Source organism: Canis lupus, chromosome 24, assembly GCF_048164855.1.
Source record: "Canis lupus baileyi chromosome 24, mCanLup2.hap1, whole genome shotgun sequence".
Taxonomy (NCBI): Eukaryota; Metazoa; Chordata; class Mammalia; order Carnivora; family Canidae; genus Canis; species Canis lupus.
In genome coordinates this window covers 7,838,463-7,860,946 of record NC_132861.1, presented here as the reverse complement: position 1 = coordinate 7,860,946, position 22,484 = coordinate 7,838,463, and the positions used below count along the sequence as shown (strand labels likewise).

General features: G+C 39.0%; 1 long non-coding RNA gene across 4 annotated transcripts in view; it reads left to right on the top strand.

The window, feature by feature from the left end:
• Window positions 1-22,484, top strand: part of LOC140615700 (uncharacterized) — a 141,037-nt gene that overhangs the window by 44,212 nt on the left and 74,341 nt on the right. For all 4 annotated transcript variants that reach the window (XR_012016175.1, XR_012016173.1, XR_012016172.1 and 1 more), the window contains exon 2: window positions 7,357-7,502. This is a non-coding gene — a long non-coding RNA (uncharacterized lncRNA). The remainder of the gene's footprint in view (window positions 1-7,356; window positions 7,503-22,484) is intronic.

Here is a 22,484-nt window from a genome sequence, read left to right as displayed (position 1 = left end):
CAAGATAGCCAGGATGCTCCAGGAGCTTGATTTATTGTTTGTTTGTTTGTTTGTTCTCCTTTTATTCATTGGTAGATATGCAAGATTTTTGAAGAAAAGTCTTATTGGTTACATATTTTAATTTAATTATCATATCTTTATTCATAAAGTATGAAGGTACTTTATTCATAAAGTATCCAATTACAAAGCTAACATTCAGTATTTTTATGAGCTAGACTCTTGACAAGGTATTATTTGAATAGACTAGACTCATTTTTTTTAAGTTGATAAAAAGAAATGTCCTCCCAAAGAAATTGTTTTCAATCTCAATGCAGTGTGTCAACCTGACAAATTAACAAAGCACATCAAATAATGTAACACTGGAGATCTAGAAGCATCAATATGATCTTCACAGCAAATTGCCAGAAGAATTTTGGTGCTCTTTAATTTAAAAACTCAGTATATTCTGTTATCTATCACTGACCTTGACTGAAGTTTCAAGCAAAAATAAACTTTTCATCTTAATTTCCTGAAGTAATTTTAAGAGTAGTTCAGAAGGGCCTAATGGCAAAATGAAGTGGAAAGAGTCATTTATCTAAATAAATCAGCTCCCAATTTCTCCCATGTCTGAACAAATATTTTTATAAATAAATAGAAGACACTGTCTGCTCATTTCATATTATCTGTTGGTCATTTTTCATTGTCTATGATAGCTCTATGCTTGCTAGAGGAATAGCTTAGCTCCTTTGAATCAAAGTTTGGCTAATATGTAGTAGATCCCTTGCATACATGAGCACTTAGAAATCATTTATCAATCATATTTATGGGTAATCATAAAAATATGTAATTTATGTGTTTCCAGGTAAGTCACAGTCTGTTTGGTTGCCTACATCCTTGTAACATTAGGTTGTTAACTTGATGTTGTAAAGGTGCTCTTCTCTGAGATGCCAAATTTTTTCAGTGCATTGCGTACCTAATAAGGATCTTCTACGCACTTAGCATTATACATCTTGAAGTTGGAAATTACTAGCATTTGCTTAGGGAAGATTTACAGTCTCATTTAGGAGGCACATCCATATAAATGGAAGCAAAGAGGTAACAGTTCAAAAATATATGTTCAAATGCCAAACTGTGTGACCCAAACAGTATGCACCAAGGAGACCATTGAGAGAAGGGAAAGATTGAAATCAAGTAATCCATGAAGGTTACTTGGAAAAAAATGTGCCTTGAAGACTGCTGAGCAATGGACCTAGGACACAGTAATGGGCCTAATGAATATTAGTTGAATGAATGGAGTAGGATTAGGGAGGAATAGTGGGAAGGGCATGAGCAGCAGGGAGAAGGGGTACTTCCTTCAGATTTTTGATGCTGGCTGGGAATCAGTATGTGGATTTCCACTTCTCTGAGACCTTTATTTTTCCCACATAATTGTTCTGTCTGCTCTCTTACTGTATTTCTGGCAAATTCACAAACCTCCTACCTCCTGTTCAAAAGATGTCCATGTATTTCCATGTGTATAGTGGTTTATCTTTCAGCAGTCACTTCCATGTTGATTCCCTTCGCCTCACAGGGATTGAATTTATAAAATGCTATAAGCACCCCAGGCCTACAGTGAAGGAAACTGGAACTCAGAGATGTAAAGAAGCCAGCTAGGAAGTATATACAGTGACTATGTACACAGCTCCCAAATTATTGTTTTTTTTTATTGGAAGATCACTGAACAAAGAAGTCTCTGCAGTGAAATAAGTTTGGGAAGGACCACATACTCTCATCTTTGTACATTTTTACCCTGTTACCAATTACAGTGTTTCCCAGATCATCTGAGTATATATTTCATCTTTCTTCACCCTCAACATGGCTCTAGAATCTCTTCAAATTCTTGCCTCCACCCCTCTCTTCTATAATTTTTAAAAATTATACTCATGTCTTAAAAATATTACCTCCATATACTAATTTATCTGAATCCTTTTCCAGGATATTATGGGCCGAATTTTGTCCTCCCCAAAATTTATATGTTGAAATTATAATCTCTAACATCTCAGAATGTGACCTTATTTGAAAATAGGTTTGTTGCAGTTATAATTAATTATGTTAAGATGAGGTCATACTGGGGTGAGGTGGGCCCCTAACCCCTAATATGAGTGATGTCCTTGTATAAAGGGGAAATTTGGACACCTGTACACACCCAGAGGAGTGCCGTGTAAAGTTGGAGGCATTGACTGGGGTGATGCATCTATAAACCAAGAAACACCATTAGTTTCAGCAAATCACCAGAAGTGAAAAGAGAGTGTTTGGACAGATTATCCTTCATAGCTTGCAGAAGGAACCAACCCTACTAATACCCTGATCTTGGACTTCTGGCTTCTAGAACTGTGAGACAATAAATTTTGGTTGTTTAAGTCACTTAGTATTAGGTACTTTGTTAGAGCAGCTTGAGGATACTATACACAGCATATTCTATACTCACTTCTCCGGAATGTCTTCTGTTCCATTCCTCCACTTGTAACTGCTAGATTCCTCAGAGGTCAGCACAAATGTCACCCTGCCTTGCAATGCTTCCCTTGACTTCCCCAGCAAAACCAATTGCCCTCTACCATGGACTTCCACAGCACTTTTTATTTCCCCATTAGTCTGTAAACCCCTTGGAAATAGTCTTATTCTTCTTTGTATTCAAAGCACTTAACAGAATGATGGTCACCCTTAGTTAGGTGCTCAACAAATGTGTGTTTGAATGAACAGCTGAATGACGAATGGATCCCTGGTGTTTTTGCTCCTGACTTATTATGTGTCACAAAGCATGCAGTGGCGGTCATGCTGGCCCCCTGAGATGGCACAAATAGCTTCCAACAGAGTAAGTCCAAGTGTAGGATAAAGTGGTCATTAACATCTCTTGACAACCCTTTGCTAGGGGCTCAGATGAGATCAGCGTGTTATAAGCACATTATGATGTGGTCCTATTGCAGATGCCATTAGATCAAAGCACCCGGGCTCCCACCATCCAGTTTCAATTTCATATTGACGCCTGGGGGGATGGAACTGCATATTGTAGAGCAAATGCTTCACAGTTTTAATTGGAACATTCAGAGCTCTTAATACCTGTGATGGATATCACAGTGTGAGATGTAGGAATTTTTAATTAGCACCTTCACTATGGATTTTCCTTCCCTCCATAATAAAAAAAAAAGTTGATTTCATAGTTACATTGAAAGGAAATTTATAAAATTGTTTATGAGTTAAAAGTTACAATTGTTAATGTATTAGAAATGGATTTCGGATTAGAATGATGGAGAATTATGTATAACTGTTGTTATTTTACTCTGGTGTTCGTGCCTATTGTGTCTTTGAAAAGTGGGATCCCTGGGTGGCGCAGCGGTTTAGCGCCTGCCTTTGGCCCAGGGCGCGATCCTGGAGACCCGGGATCGAATCCCACATCGGGCTCCCGGTGCATGGAGCCTGCTTCTCCCTCTGTCTGTGTCTCTGCCTCTCTCTCTCTCTCTCTGTATGACTATCATAAATAAATAAAAATTAAAAAAAAAAGTGTATTTTGCTACGGTTATATTGTGAATTTACAAGAAAAAAAAAAGCACCCATTTTTCTTTAGAATACTAAATTTTACTCCCAGGGTAACTGACTGTCCCAGTTTGCCCATGGGTCGTCTTGGATAATTGATCACTCCATTTGCATCCCCAGTTTTGGATATCTGTAGTTTGGAGATGCTAAAACTTCAATTCAAGAATATTTTTGAGGGGATCCCTGGGTGGCTCAGCAGTTCAGTGCCTGCCTTTGGCCCCGGGTGTGATCCTGGAGTCCTGCGTCGGGCTCCCAGCATGGAGCCTGCTCCTCCCTCTGCCTGTGTCTCTGCCTCTCTCTCTCTATGTCTATCATGAGTAAATAAATAAAATCTTTAAAAAAAAAAGAATATTTTTGAGTACTTATATTGTACTACTTACCCTGAGAGACAGATAAAACGTAGGCTTCAGGTTTCAAACCTAGTGAACATAATGTGAGATATGCTAAAAGTCGTAAGTTATCACACAATCGGGTTTAGAAGGAAGTAGCTTTCTGACTGGTGAGCAGGGCATGAGGTACCTTTTAAAATTGACCTAGAATAATATATAACTTTTAAAAAGCAAATATTTATTTATTTTTAAAGATTTATTTATTCATGATGGACAGAGAGAGAGAGAGAGAGAGAGAGACAGAGACACAGGCAGATCCTGGAACTCCAGGATCGCGCCCCCGGCCATAGGCAGGCGCTAAACCGCTGAGCCACCCAGGGATCCTCTAAAAAGCAAATATTTAATGTAGAGAAGGGAAGAGAAACAAATATTGCTTTAGGTTGAGGAACATAATTTTCAATTCATTCATTCATTCATTAATTTATTCAGTTTCTTCATCAGCAGATTGTGAACCCCTTTAGAAGTTCACATGTAAAAAAAAAAAAAAAAAAAGAAGTTCACATGTATTTGGTAATTATGGAAAAATCATACTCCTTTAAAGATCAGTAAAATCCATGGATGACATACCTTATTATCTAGTTTTTCAAAAAAAAAATTTAACTATGGTAAGAAAAACCAACACATTTTCCATCTTAAACATTTTTAAGTGTGCAGTTCAATGGCATCAAGTACATTCACATTGTTGCGCAACCATCACCAATATCCATCCAAAGAATTCTCCGAAACTCTGTACCCCTAAAGTAATAACTCTTTATTACTTTATTACTATTTGTCCTTTGTGATTGGCTTATTTCAGTAAGCCCAATGTTCTCAAGGCTCATCGATGCTCTAGCATGTGTCATAATTTCCTTCCTATTTAAACCTGAATAGTATTCCAGTGTGTATATATATATGTATATATGTACATATATATCCCATGTAATATAATATATTACATATATATAGAATAATATAATATATATATCCCATGTAATATATATATGTATATATATGTATATATATATGTATATATATGTATATATATATATATATACATATATATACATATATATACCCCATTTTGTGTATCCACTTATCTGCCCATAGACATTGGGATCATTTCCACCTTTAGGCTATTGTGAATAATGGTGCTATGCATATAAGTGTACGAATAACATCTGGAGGCCTTGCTTTCATTTCTTTGGGGTATTTTCCCAAAATCTAATTTTTATCATCAACCTTATAATTAATAAGCAATTGGCAAGACAGAATGCACCAATGTTTATGGTGTTATCTCTTCAATACTGCAGTTGGCAAGGCTGAGGCTGTTGCTCTGTTGCCAGGTGGCTCCTGTGAGCCTGGTCAGTAGGAGCATCAGAGGGAGTGGCAAGGCCAGAGGAGGAAAAAGGACCCCCTCCTCCTTTTATTCCCTGTCGATTCCTTGCTTAGTTTCAGTCCAGTGCCCCCCTGGCCTCTTTCCTCATCCCAGGTTTGCTGCTCACTCGGAGCAGAAATTGAATTCATTTAGCCATTTGCTTGGCATGAACAAAACCAGCTGCCTGTGCTGTGTCAGGGGCATGGGACATAGAAAGCTGGTGCCCTCCACCTCAGAGACCTGGGCCCAGCCGAGGGACTCTCCCCAGAGGCAGCGACCCCTAGCATCTGCTGATCATTGCCTCCTTCTCAGAGATTACTTCCACAGGGCCTCTTCTGAGCAACTCAGTTGATAAGTTTATCCTCTAACTTTGTTCTTCTAGCCTCGGGGGCAGTACTTGCTTCCCACAGTTGCTACTTCCTTGGTATCTTAGAGTTCTCATTGAGCATTTCTGGTTATTTCCTTACCAGCTCTTTTGTTAACTCTCTGTTGCAACAACCAGCCTGTTCCTGTCTCCTGCAGAACTGCAGTGAGCGCGTCATGTACTATCTAATTGCCCTGATCCACCTTTTCCTCCCGCTTTTATTTTCATGTTCTCCAAACTCCATTTAAGCTTTGTGTTCAGGTAGTGTGTAGAATTTCCACAGTTCTGGCTGCATTTCGTATCATTTTAATTTATTTTTCTGAAATGTTTAGCAATACCACTGTGGCAATTTCCTACTTAAATTTCAAGTTAATGTCTAACACCTTTTCTAAAGAAGGTACAGCTCCCTTCCTAGAGTTGGAAAGTCTTCTAGAATACCCAACTGTACATAGGCCCAAACTAATTCCATTAAACTAATTCTTTTGGAGATCCTTTGATTGACCAGGAGGATAGGGATCCAAAATATTTCCTTAGGAACATTTAATAATGCTGGCTTTTTATGGTGCTTTTATTACTATTATTATTATTTTTATTATTTTTATCCAGATACATCAGAATACTCTTAAAGTGGGAGTGTTATACATCTTTATGTTTCTATATGTGCCTACCACCTGAACATTAGAAAATGATCCTAATAGGATCAAAGAAAAGAACTTTTTCCTGGACTGCACTCTGTTTCAGGCACTTTTATTAAGTTCTTCATATACATATTGATGTATTTTTCAACTCAGTATATATATATATATATATATATATATATATATATATATATATATATATATGTCATCCCCATTTTATTATTCGTGAAGGTAAATGAGGCTCAGAAAGGACTTTAATATGAATATACCTAACTAGAGCCAACGTCATTGTCACAGACCAAGGCCTTGTTTCAATCTCTGATTCCCAAGTAGCACATGTGGCATCAAATAAATGGTTCTGATATTAAGGTTTATGAAATAAACAAATTGTAAATAAGGTTTTTATAAAAATCGCAAACTTTATGGAGAAAAGTTTATATATGCATATATATTTATATGTACACAGAAAATTTACAATATACACACCAATCATATATATAACAAGAATTGTGTGTGTGTGTGTATGTGTGTATACATTCTAGGCATGATAGGCCTGAACTTGGCCTTATGACCTTGAACAGGACAGTTCATTCTCTCCATGTGAGTTACCTCATCTGTAAAATGGGGATAATAATATCTGCTTCATTGGGTTTTGTGTGAATTAACTGAATTTATCTTTGTAAAGTTGCTGGCACTGGGCCTGGCAAAACATATTCAGTAAATGCCGGCTCTCTCCCCTTCACTTCAGACTACCAAGGCGTGAAACAAAATGGGATATTGTATGTGATTGTGTGCCATAAGCTGTAAGGATCTATACAAATTTAACATTCTTATTATAAAGCTGTATTATTAGTTGAGTCAAAAATGCAAAAAGTTAATTATTCTGAGAACAATGAGATGTGACTTTCAATTATTCCGGATGATGAAGAAAAGGTTTAAATGGATAATCTAAAACAAAGGACTGTTAGTTAACAGAATAAGCAAATTAGACTGCATTATATTGATATGTTATTATCAATTTCAACTCTGATTAACTGCCAATTAACATATGGTTGTTTCCAGAGATGAAATAATAGAGAACAGTGAACAGAGAGATGAAGCCTCCTCACCCTGAAAATGCTTATCTTTGCCCAGAAGTGACTTCTAACTTCCTTAGACAGGGTCTGGGGTGTGACCTGGCTGTCAATATTCTCCAGCGACCTTCCCAGGTAAGAGTTTTCAGCTTTAATCAGTCAGCTGGCCAGTCTCATCAAATGTTTGGTTTTATTTTTTTGTTTGTTTTGTTTTTTGTTTTTAAGTTTTTAAACTATTTATTTGAGAGAGAGTGTGCTTGAGAGAGCATGGGCAGAGGAAGGGCAGAGGGAGAGGGAGAAGCAGACTCCTTGCTGAGCAGGGAGCCCACGTGGGGCTCAATCCCAGGACCCTGGGATCCAGACCTGAACCAAAGGCAGATACTTAACCAAGTGAGTCACCCAGGTGCACCTCACCAAAGGTTTTACTACAATGTGATGTGCTGGTCTGTTTGCTCGTGGTTCCCTTCTCTCTTTCTTTCCCCTGTTCTGGCCCATATCACTGGAAACATCTCTTCCTAGGCTCCCATGCTACTGGCTTCCAGGTAGTTTTGGCTCATAGGAGGCATTGGCAGAAGCCTGGAAGGTGGGAGGAGGAGAAATGAGAGTATTTCTTCCCATTTCAACTGTCTTGGGTGACATCTCCAGAGCTGGCAGCAGCTGACTCTTCACGGCTCCAACTCCTTCCAGTAGTATCTCTCTCTAAGGTCCCAACCACCACCCCCTCTCCCAGTTCTGTCTTCTGCAGGTAGCCTGCCCTTGGACTCTGGGAACACTGTCCCTGCTTTTGTCTCTCCAGCCTTAGCCAATGTGGTGGCTTCTTGATGCTGCTCTTCCTAGTTTCATCACAGTCCCCACTTGCCTTCTCAACTCTTCGTCACCTTTGCAACCAATTCCTTTATTTGTTTCCCTTTGTTAAAGACAGAATTTTGTTTCTAGATTGAACACTGTGAAGCATATGTGAGGACATTATAGGATAGATCCCTGAATATTGGTGGGAAGTGGATTGGTGGGCATCAGCATCTCGTTCCCAAACCAGCTCCCATAGCTTTGCCCTCCATTCTCCTCTTGGCTCCAGGAGACATCATATCCCTTCCTAGTGAGTGGATATATAGAACAAATATGTCCTTTCATCTTTAAAAATCACTGACAGGTGGCCATGCTACACAAGCAGCAGAAGGCTGAGAATTAATGACAGAATTAGTGAAGTAATCACAATGAACTTAACACAGAATGAATCTGCCATGTATTAATGATATGCCGAAACATCACCGTCTTGCTCTGGGGACTGGTGGGGGATTATGACTGGCTAGAAATGGCTCCTGGCTGACTGACACTATTTCTATAACTTTCACAATACCTAGCCAACATTTCCCAGGTTTTTTGTTTTAATCTCTGTTTGTTTTCTGGCCATTGTAAACAGCATCAATCTTTATGCTTTTGCCTTAATTCACTATCTGTTTTTATTCTTATTATAGACATATACTCGTATATAGATGTCTACTATTCTGACACTGACATCACATTTTGTGCTTCCATTCCCTCTTTCCCACCAATAAGCACAAAAAGAAAGTACACTTGGACACAGAGCAGCAGCCACTTTGGTAGTGGTGCCAATGCTTCTGCATTGCTTGGGTAAAGCCACATATCAGTCACAGGCATTATCTCATTTCATTTTCACAACAACTGCAAAGCAGATAATATTAGTATCTCTATTTTCAATTTAGTCTCTGAGAGGTCAAGTCGTTAATCTAAGGTTATATGCCCTGTAAATGGCAGGACCTTGATAACCACTCAAATTTGTCTGACCCTAATACAAGATGTTCTTTAGGAATTTCTATAGGAAAAATGGCATCAATACAGGTAAAAGGTGACAACTTTAGATAAAAGAGAACTTCCAGATGAAATGAAACACTCTTTTCCTTTTATGGTCTCCACCTAAATTCCTCCTCAGGTCTTACTCTCTTAGGTGACCCAACAATCATGGCACCACTTGGCTCCTGAAATCAGATGGCTAATATCCATCTTTCTATGTGATTCCTTTCTCCCATTTATGAGAGTTTGCATAATAATGAAGGGAGTTCTTCATGGGCAGGATCCAACTGCACACCAATTGCTCGGTGGCACAGACAACTGTATTTCTACTTTTCTCTTCTTGTCCCTTTCAGAAGCAGTCTAGCAGGGAGTGGAGGAGCTGTCAGCAGACCCACACTGTTCAGCTATTCTCGAAATCCATTATTGAAGTCAGACTCTTTCCTCCCTCCTATTCAGAGGCTTGCTTCCCAGCTCCAAAGAGAAGGAGGTGGAGTGCTCTGAATTCCTTCAATTACTTGTCCCTAGGTGAACATGGTTCAGGGAATGTTAATGGTACCTTCTCTAAATACCTTTTGCAAGAGACAGCATGAGCGAGAGTCTGAATTCCAGACCTTAGGGGCTCCAGTCATGCTTGCCAAAATGTAGATTCAAAGGATACCCTCCCCTAATGCTTGCAAAGCTACCCCCTAGTACCTGAATTTCAACTCTATTTTTCAAAAAGACTATCCCCAAGCTAAAAGAGTTTTCTGTATTGATTTGTCTTTCTCTCTTGTATTTTTTTTCAAATTGTTTCTGCAACATTCTAAAATGCATACGTGATGAAAATCGTGTTCTCTAGGTATTTAGTTGCTTATCTTCTCTAGTCCACTAATAAAATGTGATAAAATGAGCACAATTATATTGGATGGGGGTCAGTTATTGAAGCAGTTCTTGAAATATATTTTCCCCATTCCAATTTTTAACTGCTAAATATATGTTTTAGAATCTAGTTAAATTCTGCTCTCCAATCCTCAAATTTTAAATTTGTAGAATTATGGGCAGAGGATCATCTTTGAGAGAGATGAGAAAGTTCCCCTTGAAAACTACGATGGAACTGTAAACCATCTTGTTTGAGGAGGAGAGAAGTAAATCAGTAAACTTCACCTCTTCCTTTTCGTTTCTTCCTCCATTTATACTTCTTGGTCCCTTTCCATATTTATTCCCCACCCCTGATCACATTCTGCAAGAACATTATCAATAAAAGCCTTTAAAAAATCTTTCACCAATGATTACTAAATTATACATCTTCAAATATGATTTCATAAAACTACTCTTAAGACTGCACAAATCAAAGTAGTCTCTTAAGACAAAAAAGATTAAATTATCAACATATGTCAAACTTTAAGAGTTAAGCTACCATGTATGTAAGTCATAGAAAAGCTTTGTAAAATATGGTTATAAAATTGAATTTAAGAAAAAGGAATGATTAGGCTTCATCAACTATTTCTGTATTTCAAAATGTGCTGTGCCTCATAAAGAACTGAGTCTCTTTGAGATATCGCTCCCATATATTTTCCTTAGAAAAACATTCTCTTCTGTCTTATTTGTTGGTAAATGAACATTTCCTGACTTGAGAACAGGAGAAAAGGACCATAAGACCTGACTGTCTTCCATGTAGTTAGTGTCTTACTTCTGCCGATGAATCATCTACTTGAGTATGGCAATGGTAGTCTGCCGGCCAGGGATTGCTGTTTACAGGTTTTCATGTAGACTGAGTCCCTCCCAGTCCAGGTTCTGTATTCCTATAGTCTCCTGCATGTGGCATCTTTCACCAGCAGAGCCAGCAGACCAATAATGGGTTGCTACTGTAGCAACACCAGGTCCGGAATGAGTATGTGAGAGGTGAAACTACTGGGAATTGACACATGGACAGAATTGTTTGGTAGCAACTCTCACCTTTAGGTGCCCTCCTTCTTCACATTTGACAAGCCCAGGGTATCAGCCTGTAGGTTTTACCTTTTAAAAGATTTTAACTTTTCCCAGTAATAGTCTGCTCCCCTAAACAATCCAAATGCATTTGACGTATGAACTACTCCTTAAGGGCCTTCTAAGGAATCAGGGAAGTAAATTGAGTCTGAGGATTGATAATAATCAATGAGTTGCCTCTTGCAAATAGCACAATTTTCTTTTAATTTGATTCACTTAAACAAATATTTATTGGCATGTAACACATACTGGGGACTGTGTTAAGTTTGGGTATATATTAATAACCAGGAAGATATGGCCCCAGACCTCACAGACCTGAAGTTAGAAGTGGGCATAACGCTTGAAACACAGGCAGTATGATTAAGAGCTTTGATAAAGGACTTTGGCCAGTCTAGTGGATCCAGGTTTGTGGAGGTAACAGGGCTTCCCAAAGACAATATTTTGTGAGTGCTGAAGAATGGTCTGTTAGTCAAGCGTAGGAGGGCCCCAAGAAGAGAGAGTGCTTTTGGTCTGATGGAAAGAGAGCACAATGCATGTGAATGGGGGGGTGGTGAAAGAGAATTTGGTGCTGCTGCAAAGCAGAGCAGGAAGGACAGAAGAGTGAAAGCAGAGGCAAGCAAGAACCTTTCTAACCACCTGCATTAACCAAAGGAATTCATTTAATGGTAGATGTAAGAACTAGTGACAGCCAATGAGCGACACCATTTGGGAGAAGTCAATCTTTTGGGGTTCCCCATTCCTAAATATGTGACTCCTTGATGTACTGACATAATGGGTGGCTCTACCATAGACTCTCTGAAGGATATTTAGTTATCATATGCATGCATCTCTTGGCCCTAATGTGAATGGGCCCCAACACACGCCATTCACATGTAGATAGCAAGAGTAGTCTTCCAGGATCATAGGTAACTTGCCTGAACAGGTGAAATCCTGATTCTTCTCCTCATCCTAGAGATATCCATATGATCTGTCCTTTCTACAACTCCTCCTCATAAGAAGGCTGCTGCAGTCACAGCATAGCTGGCTTCACTCCAGTGTTCCAAACAAAACTGCCTGCCACCATTCACAGCTGAATGGTTCAGAGCAGGGCAGCTGATAGAAGGAAAGCTACCCATAGGTTGACTTGTGGAGCGTGACTCAAAAAATGAGCTGGTATAATCAGATCTTTGTTTCCTGTAATCTGTACTGGGAAATAGAAGGGCTAAGCTAGTTACTAGTGAAATGAATGATGAAAATACGCTATATGGTTGACTCTGGCTTACTGTAAGACCAATTCACATACAGGTCAAAGCTCAGTGGCAGTTCTGGCAAGGATCAAATAAGTTAATGCATGTGCAATGCTTAGAACAGTGCCTGACACAAAGAATATGCTCAATAAGGATTAGCTATTACTAATTTTGTATCTTGATGCTGACAACATGGCCAGAAAAAGCTTTTTGGCAGAGAGGCATGTGGAGCAAGCAAATGCATAGAGAAAAACTGAAATGCCATGAGAGAGAGGCCAGGCCCAGACCTGATACCATTTTAGTTTCAATTTCAAATCACATGCATCCCTTATATAGATGCCCTGTCCCTTGAGGTAACTTGGGAGAGATTCTGTTTTTTACAGCTAAATAAACCCGACTAATTAACTTCGTAGTTCACAGAATGAATTAGACAAAATGAGTTGCTGTTTCTAAACTGAGTTGTAGCGTTTGGACACATGATATTATGGCAAAATAATGAACAGTTGTTTGGGTTTTTTTTGGGGGGGGGTTAAAGATTTTATTTATTTATTTGAGAGAGAGAGAGAGAGAGAAAGAGAGAGCATGAGCAGGGGGAGGGGCAGAAGCAGACTCTCTGCTGAGCAGGGAGCCAGACACAGGGCTCCATCCCAGGACCCTGGGATCATGACCTGAGCTGAGGTCAGATGCTTAGCTGACTGAACCACTCAGGTGCCCCTGAACTATTGTTAAATCCTAAAACTCTAGAGCATTCTTTTCACCCAATTGTATGTTTATCAATGAATTTAATAACATTCCTCACTACACAGATGAGCTGATACTATTTGGCCCATGAGTTTTCACAGATTCTGCTTTGCAAAATCTTGGGATAATGAACTAACTGAAAAATTTCCCACACAGGCCAATTCTGATACAAGTCCCTTTGGCAGTCTAGTTCCAGGAGAGGCAAAAGAAATATCTTATGAAGTATGGGTCTAACCAAGACACTAACAAAAGTGTAAACCATTTGAAACTTCCAATTAAGGGGAATAAAGTAAACAGGCAGGAAAGTAATGGGGATCCTAATACTGTGAAATGTTTCATTTATGAATGGAAATAAAAATAATTTTTAAAAAACTGAAATAAGAATTATGTTCTCAGATGAGGTGGTAAAACAGGATAAGCAACTCACTTGGCATAGAAGAAATAAGGCAGCAGAGGAAGAGGGCCAGCTAAATACAGGACTAATTGAGACTTATGTCTCAGTCAATATCATCTGCCCCTGTCTCTAAATCAGGAATTATGCTTTTGAGCAATGCAATCAATCTTTTAGTATCTGAATTCTGTCTTCCTTCTCAGGTTTATTTCACTCAAATAACCATGCTGTAGTTAAACTTTACATTATATTTTCATAAAGATGTTCCTGTTTTCCTGTGGCTGGTGGTTATCATTTTATTTTGTTTTGTTTCATTTTTTAAAGATTATTTATTTGAGAGAGAAAGAGAGAAAGAGGAAGGGAAAGGGGCAGAGGGAAAGGGAGAGCGAGAATCTTAAGCAGGCTCCACAATGTGGGGCTCGATCTCATGACCTTGAGATCATGACCTGAGTTGAAACCCAGAGTCCAACACTCAACTGACTGAGTCACCCAGGCACACCTGGTGGTTCTCATTTTAAAAAGGTTGAGCCATTAAAAGAGTTCAGGGTGGGTTTGTATCACAGATCTTTGAAGATGGAGTTCCTTGATTGTGCAAATGGTGCAACCATTATACTTTCATTATGAAGGTTTTCACGTGGAACTTTTCAAACATTCACTAGAGGAAGAGAGGCTAGAAAAATGATCTCCCAGTAATCCACTGCATAATTTCAACCATAATATTCAACCTTCAATATCATTTTGCCAACATTGTTGGATCTATCCCCCAGCTTATTGATTGATTTGTCTTTGCTTGAGTATTATAAGGAATTCCCAGAGATTCATCCCACTTATGGATACTTTGTTATGCATAAAAGACATCAAATATTACATTAGTTAAAAAAAAAAAAAAGGGAAACCTGAAAATATTGTCCTCCACCACTGCTTTCCAGGTATCCAAATTTTACCCACCCCCTCAGGGCCCAGTTCAAGCTTACTAGGCTGTCTCTCAAAAGAGAGGGCATAATTTGAACTACACTTTGGGAATTCATTTTCTGTTGTCTTACCTGTAGCATGTCCTTAATTTACTTGATGTAATATTAAATTTTCTATTTTTATTTAAATTCTCAAGAATTTATGTTGTATCCCAAGTAAGAACAAGGAAACAATGAAGGATAAAGGAAAACACTCAAATTTAGACTCAAAGAAGTCATAGATTTCAATAGGGATTCTTTTATTTCTTAAGTTTTCAGAGTCACAGTTTCTACAGCTGTCAAATGAAGTAGAAATTGGCCCTATTATACTCACCACTGTACTCATTTTTACTCACCACTGTAATTGTACTTATTTTAATAATTTAATCTTTAAATATGAGATTCATAGGGCATGGCTATATTTAAGCAAGATCAGAAGCATTGCCTGTGATTTTTAATCCAATAAAATAGCGTAAATCACACACACACACACACACACACACACACACACACTCCTGGGAAGATTAAATGATTAAATGAGATAATGAATGTGAAATGTCTGGTCCACAGCAGATTACAATAAATAATACCTATTATTATTAACTTGTGACCATTTGCCTGGAAGAAGAGCCTCTGTCTTACAAAACTCGTTTCTTTCCTCACAGAGCTTGACCCTGTGATTCACACACAATTGGGATCAGCTCAATCAATATTTGGGTCATTGATTTGCTGATATATCAGGTAGGATAATGTTTACATACTAGAAAAAAATGGAACCTGCAATATAGGGAGTATTTTCCATGGTATCTGGAGAGAAGTTCTGATATGGAGTCACAGGTAAAAGGACAGATAGAAAGTATCCTGAGATTCAGGTACGAATCCTGGTCTAGCCACACATAAACAGGATTTTGAAACTTGCCTTGGGCAATATATAAAACCTCAGAGCTGTAACTCTGCATACTGTTATTACATTTTGATTTATCTCTCTCTAATCTCTCTCAAAATATGAAAAAAAACCTACTAGGCAATTTAACAGGAAACATGGACAACCTCACCTAAGCCCTTATGATCTGTTTATCCTCCCTCAAACCAGCTAGTAATTTTCAAAGTCATGTTTCATTGGATTCTTCTAGTTCTGGCATAAACATCTTGGAAAGACCTGTGAAATAGACCAAACATTATACGATCCCCCAGGCCAATGTGTTGTGCATGCATTAGTGTGGTCTAAGGAATGTATGGCCAGAGTCTCAAAAAGCCATACGAGGCACCTGGAGGTTGCCATGTTTCTAACAGAAGCCTACAACGATGCAGTTTTAATTGTTAGGAAATCAGAAGTGCTCTCATCCTCCAAGCACTTTATCCTCTCTCAGAAACCTACAACTCAATGCTGTTTCTTCAAGGGCTGCTGGGAGGGGCCACTGAGATTCTCCTGGGGAACGGAAGGCCAGAGTTCCCAGGCTGGTGGCAAATTGCTGTGTGGTGTTATTAGCAGGTATTAGTTGAGGTTGGCAAAACCGCTCTCCCTTGCCTGTCAATATTTATTGATTCTCCGCAGTGTTCAGGGTTGTCTATAAGTCCTCATTTTTCCTTCTCCTCAGTCTCCTCCTGGTAACAGAGTCATTTTCAACTCTGGGTTGAAAAATGGAAAGACACAACCCTGCATCCCCTTCTCCTCCAAAGCAAGAAAATTTGACTACATGTGATAACATTTCTTTTTTTAAAAAAAATGTATTTATTTGAGAGAGAGTGTGTGGTGGGGGGCAGAAAGAGAGAGAGAATCTCCAGCAGACTCCTACTGAGTGTGAAGCCTGATGAAAGGCTCCATCCCAAGACCCTGAGATCATGACCTGAGCCTGGATCAAGAATCAGACACCTACCAAACTGACCTACCCAGATGCCCTTTGTGATCACATTTTGTAATGTGTTTCAAACACACTTGCTCACTGCAGACAAAATACTCAGAGAACAGAGATGTATGGGGGTCTGTCAGAAAATGGTCCTCAGCCTGCAGTCTGTCATGGCTATGGGAAGACAGGCAGATGAGAACTCCTTCTCAGAGCATTTCTTCAAAGAAGCGGGTTTTCTTGATCTGTTCAGTGTCTGGCATTATACTGGGGCTTCGGTGAACATCAGGGAAACAGGGTGAGCATGCAGTACGGAGGGGCATGTGAATTTTCTGTGCAGAAGAGGTGAGAGTAGGTGGAGATGAACCAAGGAGTGGGCCATTTCCTGACATGATTCACTGCCCAACTCTGGCCCCCTCCCCCCTTGACTTGCTGCAGCAATGGTGGTTTCTAAGACCACTGAGGGCTGGGCAGCAGCAAGCAGTGTAGACACTCGGTTCATGTGGTCATGGATCGGGTCATCCAGTGACCCCCACATCTGGACATGGTGGCAGCAGAGGGAGTAGTTTGCCCGTAAAAGCTTTCATTTCATTAAATCGCATTAGATCAAGAAATACATTTAGGATAAGAAATATTTCTTAAGGCTATTCATAGACACCTGCTAGCAATGAAGTCCTTTGTTCACAGTAAGCAACTGATTCTAATCACAGAACTGTGCTGAACGCAAGATACATTTAGACTGGGGTGGAGGGAGGTGGAGGTAGAATGCAGGAGTAGAAAATAGAAAAAAAGAAGGCTATTCCACAAGAAAATACGCATATTTAATTACATATCCATGGCTTACATGTTTAGTGCTTACTATGTGAGAGATGCTGAAAATAACAAGATCAATAAACTCAGCCCCTTCTTTTCCAGACAGAGTAGGTCTGGTGAAGGTGGAGGGGCAACCTTCAAAGAGAGCAGCTCTTCTGCTTCTCACAGCAACCCAGGATAGGAGGGAGGGCAGACAAGCCCCAAAGTGAGACGTGTTGTCACATATCACACTGATAGCACTTATGGGAGCGTTTCCACTCCACCACACCTGCTGAGAATCTAAATTAGCCACATAAAACAATATAAAGGTCCCCACCCAACTTTATTCATTAAGTTTAAAAATAATTAAAATATTGTTTGCCAGTGAAGAGAGGCTACCACAATACTTCACAAGTTTCTTCCTTTAATGAGTGAACTATTTTCCCTTCATATCTACTTGAACATATATATAACAGATTCAGAATACTTTATTATCATAGGGAATGGAAAGAAAACATCAACTTAGCCGTTGTCAGAATTATCATAAGTTCTGAACTAGTGGATTTTAAATTTTAATGAGCTTTATTAGATATTTTGTTCCCTTAATATTTTATGCCACTGACACTTTTCATCAAAAGGGCATGGAAACATTGTATATTTTTAAAAGGGTAAGAAAATTCTGAGGAACTAATTTTCCATTTAACCTTAAGTTCAATAGATTTGGGTCTTTGTAAAGGAAGCACATAATTCTACCATCACAATCAACTTTCATGGATTCAGAATTTTTAAGAAAGTCTAAAGTAACCTGATCACCTTAAAATAAATCTTTCTGAGAAAAAGTATTTCCCCCCCTGAGGCCACTTTTAAGATATGACTTGATATTACAGTTGTATGAATAAATATCTGAAAATACAAACTTCTTATGTTCATTCCTTTACATTTTCCTCAGAATATTGAGCAACTCTATTCTGTATGCACAAGATGTACAGGGTGCATAGGATGTTCTTACACCTTCTAGTAAGAAGTGCAGCAAAAATGGATCTCTGAGTTAGACTGCTCTTTCTCTTCTTCCATTCTTCCCTTCCTTCCACTGCTTCTCTCATGAATAAGCATTTTTTGAGCCCCAGAGTTAACCACATATGTAGTCTTCTATATTTACTCCAGATTTCTTTGGAAGTTACCAATGAAGATGGTAACACAAGGTCCCACCAAAGAGTCAAGGCAGAGAGGATCCTCTATAAATGAAAGAGTGAAGGAAGAAAATAGTAGAGAGTAGGGAAGTAGAGAAAGATGTAGAAAGTAGAGAAAGTAGTAGAGAAAGATGACATCAAGCATTTCATCTTTTTACAAGTGTCACCAAATTAGGAATTAAGGAATAAAACATTTACAAGACCCGAAAGGGATATATATTCTTGGGGATAGGGCAGAATGGGGAAGAAATAGGCAGATGAGACTCAGGTATACTTCTTCAACATACTTATGTTTTATTCATTTATTTATTTTTCATACTTATGTTTTAAAATTACATTTCAGCTAGCAATGTCTGGGGCTAGGTGTGGTTTTCCTGAGAAATAAAAAGGGGCCAGGGTGGACCAAGAGAAAGGAATAAAATTACTGGAGCTTCTCAGAGCTAGATCTAGGCTCTACAGGTCTGGGTAAAGAAGAAGAGAACATGCATGATGTTCCTTCTGGCATTCTCTTGCCTACTCCAGAGTAGGGAAAGATGAAGCGAGTATGAGCCAAAGACCAAATGGAAAACAAAGGACATTCACTTTATTTCTGTTAGAAACATAAGGACAGAGAATGGGTGACTTAAGGCAGTTCAAGTGAAGATCAGGAAGATGGAGTCTTGGGCAGCCCTGGTGGCTCAGCGGTTTAGCGCTGCCTTCAGCCCAAGGCCTGATCCTGAAGACCGGGGATTGAGTCCCATGTTGGGCTCCCTGCATGGAGCCTGCTTCTCCCTCTGCCTGTGTCTCTGCCTCTCTCTCTCTCTGTGTGTTTCTCATGAATAAATAAATAAAATCTTAAAAAAAAAAAAAAAGGAAGATGGAGTCTTAATCCTCTTAAGCTCTTGTAACTGTACTGGACCCACATTCTCTCCCTCTGGGAAGCTCACGGTGTAATTGGCATAACAGACACATGAACAACAAAATAGCACAGAGAAAAGATATGTTCCCTTGGGGAAATTCGGAGATTTCATGAAAAACTGATAGATTTTGAAGTATGGTTTTGAACCACATTTTGTAGTATGGATAGTTTTACCACTGAAAGAAGAACATGAATGAAGAGTTACCAGGCACTTTGATAGAAGGTCAAAGTTGTAAAAACATAGAATTTCCAGGAAACAGTGATTAGGTGGAATTAAAAACAGGTTGTGGTGGAAGATTACAACAAGTTGGAGAGAGAAGAATGGTGGCGAGACTGTGAAAGGTCTTGAAGGAAACTGGTAATGGGCAAACTGGTAATGGGCAATAGCTACTGATTTTTGGGGGGGTGGGTAGGGAGGAGTGGAATGAGGTGAGGATAAGCTTGCAGGATCCACTAACAAATCTCTGTTGTAGATAACCTTTTACAGGATTGTGGAAGATGATGCATGAGAGAACTCCTGTTTTTGAATTCTAGCTTCCTATTGGAGGTTAGTTGCTAGAGGTTTGCAAGCAAGAAATTTATTACCCTCAGGATCCACGCCTTTGGGAAAGTGAGATTAGGCAGAGGGAGGAGTTGCCATTATAACGAAAGTCTCAGATTATTCCAAAAGGAGCCCCAGAGCTGGGAAGCCTGTCAAGAATTATATCAAATTGGGCTAGGGATCCCTGGGTGGCACAGCGGTTTAGCGCCTGCCTTTGGCCCAGGGCGCGATCCTGGAGACCCGGGATCGAATCCCACGTCGGGCTCCCGGTGCATGGAGCCTGCTTCTCCCTCTGCCTGTGTCTCTGCCTCTCTCTCTCTCTCTCTCTCTGTGACTATCATAAATAAATAAAAATTTAAAAAAAAAAAAAAAAAAAAAGAAAAGTTTAAAAAAAAAAAATTGGGCTAATGGGGTCAGGGCTTATCTGCATGTCAGTTAGTCAATGATAACAAAGTGGGTGTGGTCTTGGTTGGAGAAGGTCAATCATCAACAGGGAGAACCAGGTTGCAAGCTATCAGTTGTCCACACTCTCAGCAGTTGGTGGAATGAACGTTTTAGTTCAACCCCTGTCCCCAGTCTTCCCAATTTCCAGAAAATGGCACCACCACTTACTCTACTAATCATGTCAAAGCCTAGGTACTTCCTTGGCTTCCCTCTTTCCTTTATACCTCTCATGTACTCCATCAGTAAATCCTATTAGCTTTTCCTTTAAGGTTTTCATCTGTTTATAGTCAGTGTGCATTAATCTTGGCTCATGCTCCCTCATCTACCACTGGAATTGTTATAATAGACTCCTGTGTGGTCTCCCTGTTTCCACTCTTGCTTGCTTACCATCTCCTCTCTCTACAGCATTGCATCAATGCCTGGAAATAAATGAATGTTCAATATTTATTAAATGAATTAATGAATGATCTCAGAAGATAGTGATCTCTTTAGCTACAGAGGGACTATTATGGTGAAATGGAGAATTTGTTGGTCCCCGGATAACCTAAGGATAAAAGGAAAAGAAGAAATAAATGTTGGACCCTAAGGAATATCTTTAAAATCCTATAAATGTCAACATTTCTCATGTCAATCTCATGTCAAAAATTTTAATTTATTAATTAATGAGAAACCTAGTGAGAAGTTACAACCAATTCAAAGGTCAATTCGGAGTAACATGTCTATACTAGCAATAAGTAATGCTGAAATGAATTTATGAACAGTTGTAAAATTGACTTATAGAAGGAGGGGGGAAGAAATCAATTTTATTTCTACCTTTTAATTTGTATCGCAATGGACAAGAATAATTTTCATTGCTATCAGTTACATACAACCCACAGAGATATACAATAGTTTCAAGACTGGAAGTTGTGGGGACCCCCTAAAGTTAGCTGGTCTGTACATAGACACCTAGTTTTTCATCAAAGCATCCTGCTGGGAAACAGGCAGCTTAATCACACTTGTAGAGTTTTTAAGAAAGCTCACAAAATAGAAAGTACTTTCTCTAAGTCTTAGAGGATTTGCTCATTCTTTTTTTCTTTTTCAAACTAGGAAGTCACATTGTGAACCATAAACAGAACTCATTCCCAAGGGATTAAGGCTAAACTTAGAACCAACTATTTATGAACTGTCTACAAATGGAACCATATTTGAATCCATTCTAAACAATAGTATGAGCAAATGCAAACATAGCTAGTAAAAAGTTTGCCAATTGCAGACTCTAATCAGTCTTTTTTATCCTGAGAAGCAAATGAGGACTCTGTAAAAGGTATCAGCTCATCATTTGGAAATACTTTTTGAAATATAAGTCAGAGTGGAAGTCCCAATGTGGAAGTGGACTTGAGTGTTGGCATCAAGTGTCAGAATATTGTGGCTGAGCCTCGGATTTGTATGTGGTGAGAATCCCCCTTAGAAATGTTTTTGAATCGTTGACATTTACAAAACAAGTCCTTTTCCACAGAGGGCAGTTGCCTAAAGTAAGTTCTTGAATAACCAAAGGAAAATAACCAAGGCAGCACCAATTCAGGCATAGCAGACTCCCCTTCTCAAACAGGAAGATTCATGCCACAAGCATTTTGCAAAAGACTTCTCTGAATAGTAATAATTATGACTAACATTTGCCTTGCCCTTTATGACTTGCAAAGTGCTTTCAAACCAAGATGTCATTTCGGAAGCTCTCAGAGTGGATCTTAACAATATCACTTTGGGGGAGTGGAAAGATGGCTCAGCAGCAAGTGTCAGAAGACAGCCATTTCCAGCTACCAAATTCCTCACCCTTGTCATTGTGAGTCCCAAGGGATAAGATTCTCCTGGAAAGGCTTATAAACTGTGGTGGTTATAATACTTCAGAGTGTATCCCTTGCATGTCTGTTTTACATAAATACTCCTTGAGCTATGTATTATCTTAAGACCTGTTTCAAAAAGTGAGTGCTAATTAAACATGAGAATATTTTTTAAAATCACAAAATAGCCAGGAATCTACCTTTCATTTTGGTTTCACTTTCTGATCAATGCTAGATTGGTCAGACTTTCAAGCAAATCAGACTTATGTGTGTCTTCTGTATCTCTATATTCTGAAAATGGGGTTAATTCATTTATATATTCAGTGAATATTTTAGTAACTATTTTTTGTCAATACCTCCCACTTTTATTTTTATTTTTCAAAAGATTTTATTCATTTATTCATGAGAGACACACAGAGAGAAGCAGAGACATAGGCAGAGGGAGAAGCAGGTTCCATAAGGGAGCCTGAAGTGGGACTTGACCCCCGGACTGTGGGATCACA